The sequence below is a fragment of the Perca fluviatilis genome, chromosome 8, assembly GCF_010015445.1.
Source record: "Perca fluviatilis chromosome 8, GENO_Pfluv_1.0, whole genome shotgun sequence".
Classification (NCBI taxonomy): Eukaryota; Metazoa; Chordata; class Actinopteri; order Perciformes; family Percidae; genus Perca; species Perca fluviatilis.
In genome coordinates this window covers 2973430-2979607 of record NC_053119.1, presented here as the reverse complement: position 1 = coordinate 2979607, position 6178 = coordinate 2973430, and the positions used below count along the sequence as shown (strand labels likewise).

General features: G+C 42.2%; 1 pseudogene; it reads right to left on the bottom strand.

Moving 5' to 3' along the window:
- LOC120564594 lies at positions 1-1480 on the bottom strand (annotated as a pseudogene).
- Between the last annotated feature and the right edge of the window lie 4698 nt (positions 1481-6178).

The window sequence follows — 6178 nt, the reverse complement described above, 5'->3', positions numbered from 1 at the left end:
TTATTGGCTGACAGGAGAGATGATCAGAGGGGCAGAGTTTTTACCACCATCATTAGGACTGGAACTGAAGAATGAGTTTCTCAGTGAAGGAGCAGACAGTAAAGGAGTAGATAAGAACTGCAACATCAACATCATAAAAGGACACCAGACCCTCCTCATAATCCACAAACACCCCCACCTTCTGAGGCCGAGACTTTAGAGAGAGAAGGACATCAGGGTTATCAAGAGCTTTGTACTTATTGTCATTCCTCAACCATATGGTCCAGTAACCATCCTGAGGGCTCAGTATGATTTCTCCCTTCCTGTTGATCGACTCTCTGGCCACTCCTAATAACCACTCAATCTTCCCTTTAACCTGAACCTCGAAATAAAATCTTCCTGAAGAGAAACTCTGCTTTGCTAAAACACAAATATCATCAAAAAATCTCTTTTGATTGTCTGGGACAATCATCCTTACATCACCATGTTTAACTTGTTTTCCATCATCAGACAGGATGAGATTAGGATGTGCTGTTTCAGGATCAAGAGTCACATCCACTGCAGACTGCTGGACCCTCTTCAACTCGACCTGAAACAGTTTTTTCATGTGTTCACTGAGCGTCTCCTCCAGCTGATTAACAGCTCTCCTCACAATCCCCTCATATGAAGGTGGACGGATGTTGACTTCTGTCCAGTCCTTGGTGGGTGGAACAGTGTTCAGGGACATGAAGCTCTGGAGGAGGTGTTGGTGGTCTTCAGACTGTAAGAGCTGCTCCACCTCAGTGCTTCTCTTCTGCAGCTCAGAGATTTCCTGTTCCAGCTCTGTGATGAAGCCTTCAGCTGGTTTCTCTGTCTTTCTCTGCTTCTCTTTGATTGTCTCAATGAGCTCGGCCTGGCTTCTCTCAACAGACTCCTTCAGAGCAGTGAAGATCTGAACACCTTCTGCTATCTCTCTGTCAGCATCTTCATCACTGAGCTCCACTGAGTGTTTGATCTCCTGAATCTTCAGTCGTCTCTTCTGGATCATCTGCAGAATTTCAGTACCTGTCTTCCACAGTTCTGCTTTATTTGCTTCATATTCTTCTTTCATAGGACCAATAAGATGCTTATTTTGGTCTGAAACCATCCAGGCCATGAAGACAACCATCAGACCCAGCAGAAAGAACATCCAGATATTTCTTTTTGTTCCTGAGTAGACATCAGGGGGAACTTGTTTTGGTTTGGACATTTGTTGCTCTGAGCTGCTGCTGGCTTCCTGTTGAGACTGTCTGAACTTAGCAGCCATCTCTGAGATTAAAGTATTGACCTATAGCTCAGGTTTTGTGTTGAAAACGTCTCTACAGTTAGGACACTGATAGGGAACATCAGTATCCCAGTGATCAGTGATGCAGTTTTTACAGAAGTTGTGTCCACATGGTATGGTGACTGGATCAGTGAACACATCCAGACAGATGGAGCAGAGAAACTGATCTCCAGTCAGCAGACTGCTGGCAGCAGACATATCGACACTCTGAGGACAACAGTATAAAAGGCAAAACAGCAATTACGTATAAAGTTGAAACCAGATATTTACATACACTTCAGAAAAAAAACCCAAAACTTTTATTTCTTTACTGTCATACATTAAATCAGAGCAAACGTTTTCTGTTTTAGATCAATACATATTAAAGGGGTGATTATATAGGGTATTTCACACTGTTCCTTATGGTCTCCTAATGGGGTATGTAACATTGGTTGGGCTGAAAATGGCCTGGTTGATATTTTATGGGCCCTTATGCATCCCTGTGTTTTGGCCCTATTTGTAACAAGAGCTTTTCTTCCAAATATGGTATGGTCATGAATATTTAGATGAGCTGCGCGGTGATTGGTTGAGCGACTTGCCATACGCAGACATTAGAGACGCGCGCTGATTGGTTGAGCGAATCCCCAATACACATACATTAGAGAAGCGACAGAATCTCATATTCCAGACACTGCAATGTTTCATTACCAAATTCACTTCTGAGACTTTTTTAAGCGAGAAATCAACTATATAAAGCTCAAATATGGGCCGTTTTACAAAAATTGATGGCTAATTGCAAATTTGGTAAGACGTGTCGGACTTTAGGAGCTCCACACAGTCTGACAAGAAAGCGACAGCCTGCTGGGCTCCATACCCAGGGCAAAGTCACCCTTTGTGGATACTGCATACGGGGCTCTGTGGCCAGCTGCCGGCATAACTATATACATTTACGGTTTGAATTTCGTCACGCCACTTATATAACATCATTCCCCAATGTCTTATAAAGCTAACCGTTGTGTCCGATTTGATTTTAAGGCATTTTTATGAACGCGAGGCGTCTTTGTAGGACGAGCAGCTGCTTGCTATATGTCCCATTCATTACAATGGGGAAATACCGCAGCTAGCTAGCTACACTGTCGCCATAACTAAATTATATTTACAGTTTGAATTTCGTCACGCCACTTATACAACATCATTCCCCAATGTCTTATAAAGCTAACCGTTGTGTCCGATTTGATTTTAAGGCATTTTTATGAACGCGAGGCGTCTTTGTAGGACGAACAGCTGCTTGCTATATGTCCCATTCATTACAATGGGGAAATACCGCAGCTTGCTCACTTTCGCATAACTAAAGTATATTTACAGTTTGAATTTCGTCACGGCATGAATATTACAGGTTCCTCAAGGTCTTACAAAGCTTAGCTAACACTTGTCCGATTTTCGGATTTCAATTGAATGTATTTTTGTGAATGTCAGAGTTAGGAGAGGCTAGCTAGCTCTCATTGATGGACTCCATCTCACCGAGGCTCTATCAATGAGACTCGCGGACAAGAGGCGTTTATTTCCCGGATTGTTTGTTTAAATAACTCAACACACATACCCAGTATAAGATTTACTGGAACCTGCGGGCTGCGGTAAAGATAGCGGGCGTAACAAGCTCCGCTGACACTGCGGTCAGGCGGGCGATGTAGCAACCCGGAGCAGCACCACACGCTACTAAACTCCGCACACAGTCGGAGAAAATTTGCAATTAGCCATCCTTTTTCGTAAAGCGGCCCATATTTGAGCTTTATATGGTTGATTTCTCGCATAACAAAGTTTCAGAAGTGAATTTTGTAATGGAATAGCAGAGATCTGCGTGACCTAGCTAGATTCAGAAGACTACCTGATCTCAGGTCAGTTGTGTAGCCTATGTAAATGTACTACCTGATCTCAGGTCAGTTGTGTAGCCTATGTAAATGTTCTACCTGATCTCAGGTCAGTTGTGTAGCCTATGTAAATGTACTACCTGATCTCAGGTCAGTTGTGTAGTATGTAAATGTTCTACCTGATCTCAGGTCAGTTGTGTAGCCTATGTAAATGTTGGGGCGTGACTGTTCTCTTAAGGTTCCGGATTTTGAGATGCTTGCGCAAGCAACTCAGCTTTGTTGGGATTCGCCCGTTTTCAGCGGCAGTTTCAAAATATGAGATTTTCATAGTAAAGGGGTGTCAGTGGGACTTTGAGCTTCTATGTATGTCCTATTTACCCACCGAACTGTCGTTATTCAACTCTGACAGGGTAAAATCGGTTTTGCATTCTATCACCCCTTTAACATATTTTTTGCATTTGTTAAATGTCAGAATCGAGCGAGGGAGAATTTTTATGTATTTTTTTTATCACTTTCATCAAGTCAGAAGTATACGTACACTAAGTTTATTGTGTCTTTAAACAAAAAGAAAACTCCAGATGATTCCATTCTGAGTTTAAGAAGATTCTGATAGGTTAATTGATTCCATTTGAGTTAATTGGTGGCACACCTGTCAATGCATATAAAGGCACACCTCAAACACAGAGCCTCTTTCTTTGACATCATGGGAACATGAAGAGAAATCAACCAAGATATCAGGAAAAGAATTGTGGACCTCCACAAGTGTGGCTCATCCTTAGGTGCAATTTCCAGATGCCTGAACGTCCCACGTTCATCTGTACAGACAATAATACGAAAGTATAAAAAACATGGGAATGTAAAACCCTCATACCGCTCAGGAAGGAGACGGATTCTGAGTCCCAGAGAGGAACGTTTTTTGGTGCGGAATGTGCAAATCAATCCCAGGACAAGAGCAAAAGACCTTGTGAAGATGCTAGCTGAAACTGGTAAGACAGTGTCATTAGCGACAGTAAAACAAGTCCTGTACCACCATGAGCTAAAAGGTTACTCTGGGAGAAGAAAGCCATGACTTCAAAACCACCATAAAAAAGCCAGACTACAGTTTGTAACTGCACATGGGGACAAAAATCTTAATTTCTGGAGACATGCCCTGTGGTCTGACGAAACAAAAATTGAACTGTTCGGCCATAATGATAAACGGTATATTTGGAGGAAAAAGGGCGAAGCTTTGAAGCCTCAGAACACCATCCCGACTGAAGTATGGGGGTGGTAGTATAATGTTGTGGGGCTGCTTTGCTGCAGAAGGGACTGGTGCACTTCAAAAAATAGATGGCATCATGAGAACGGAAAATGTTGTGGATATATTGAAGCAACATCTGAAGACATCAGCCAGGAAGTTAAAGCTTGGGCGCAAATGGGTCTTCCAAATGGACAATGACCCCAAGCATACCTCCAAATTAGTTACAAAGTGGCTTAAGGACAACAAAGTCAAGGTATTGGAGTGGCCATCACAAAGCCCTGATCTCAATCCCATAGAACATTTGTGTGCGGCACTGAAAAGGCGAGTGCGAGCAAGAAGGCCTACAAACATGACCCAGTTACACCAGTTCGGTCAAGAGGAGTGGGCCAAAATTCCAGCAAACTATTGTAGTGTTATGGTTTCGGTGTTTTTGTTTTGCATTTTGTTCATTTCTGTTCCCTGTTGTGTTGATGTGTTCTGTATATTTGTGTTTCAGTTTGTTCCTGTGTTTTCTGTTCCCCCCCCCCCCCTTGTGTTGTCTAGCATTGTCAAGTGTCTGTGTTTAGTTGATGTCATGTTTTCTGTCCGTTTTTCCTGCTTCCTGTTTTATTTTGGTAGTCTGGTTTTCTGTCTTGTCTTGTCCAATTTACTTCCTGAGTTTTCCCGCCTTGGTTGATTGTCCTGCCCCGCCCTGATGTGTTTCACCTGATGTCACCACCTGTTCCTTGTTTGCTCCCTACCTCATGTATTTAACCTCTGTGAATCCCTTTGTGTCTTGTCAGTTCGTTTTGTATCTGTGCCTTTGAGTCCGTGCCCTCTTGTTTTGCTCCTGCGTGTGTCAGTTTTTCCTGCCTGTGTTTTTGCCTGTCGGTCTGTGCATTTGTTTGCTAGTTTTCCAGTCTTTGTACTGCCATTTTTTGTTGCCATTAAATCCCTGAGTTACATCCACCTCCTGCCTGCCTGCCTCTCTCTGCATTTGGGTCCACATTCCCTGCTTCCACACAACATGTAGAAAGCTTGTGGAAGGATACCCAAAGCGTTTGGCCCAAGTGAAACAGTTTCGGGGCAATTCTACCAAATACTATACTTCTGACTTTGAAAGTGATAAAAAAAATACATACAAATTCTCCCTCTCTCAATTCTGACATTTAACAAATGCAAAAAATGTTAATATGTATTGATCTAAAACAGAAAAAGTTAACACTGATGTATGACAGTAAAGAAATAAAAGTTTTTTTTTTTTTTTTTTTCTGAAGTGTATGTAAATATCTGGTTTCAACTGTACTTTTCAATGAAGGGAATTCAGTTGTTCTCTTTAATAACTGTATATCAAATATTATTTGGGCTACACTAAAATGACATTGATGAAACTTTAGTTCCATAAAAGTTTCCCCTTCACCTGACCTAAATGAGATGTTTATTATGCTAAATGTGTATGAATCACAAGGGGTGTGTTGGTCAGCAGAGTGGCAGTCTTACATCGTCCATTCAGGTGAAAATCGCAATGCGCAGTTTCAATCTTTAAGAAAAAAAGTCATTGAGCACAGACAGTCGCTCGCTCAAATCCTTAACAAATCCAAAGAAGAGACATAAGAAAAGATGTGCATCAAAAAGAACACAGCCTACTTACAAGCCACAACGGCTGTCTTTCATGCAGCATCGCACATTGCCCAAAAGGACTGGGCTTACGCTGACAATTTCATTTACTAGAATTGCACCAACTTGGGGGGTTGGCAGCTGCTTAAATTGTAGGTACTGCACTGCCCAGATCATCGATCACGTTGCTAGGGAGATGGCTACTTAACCAAG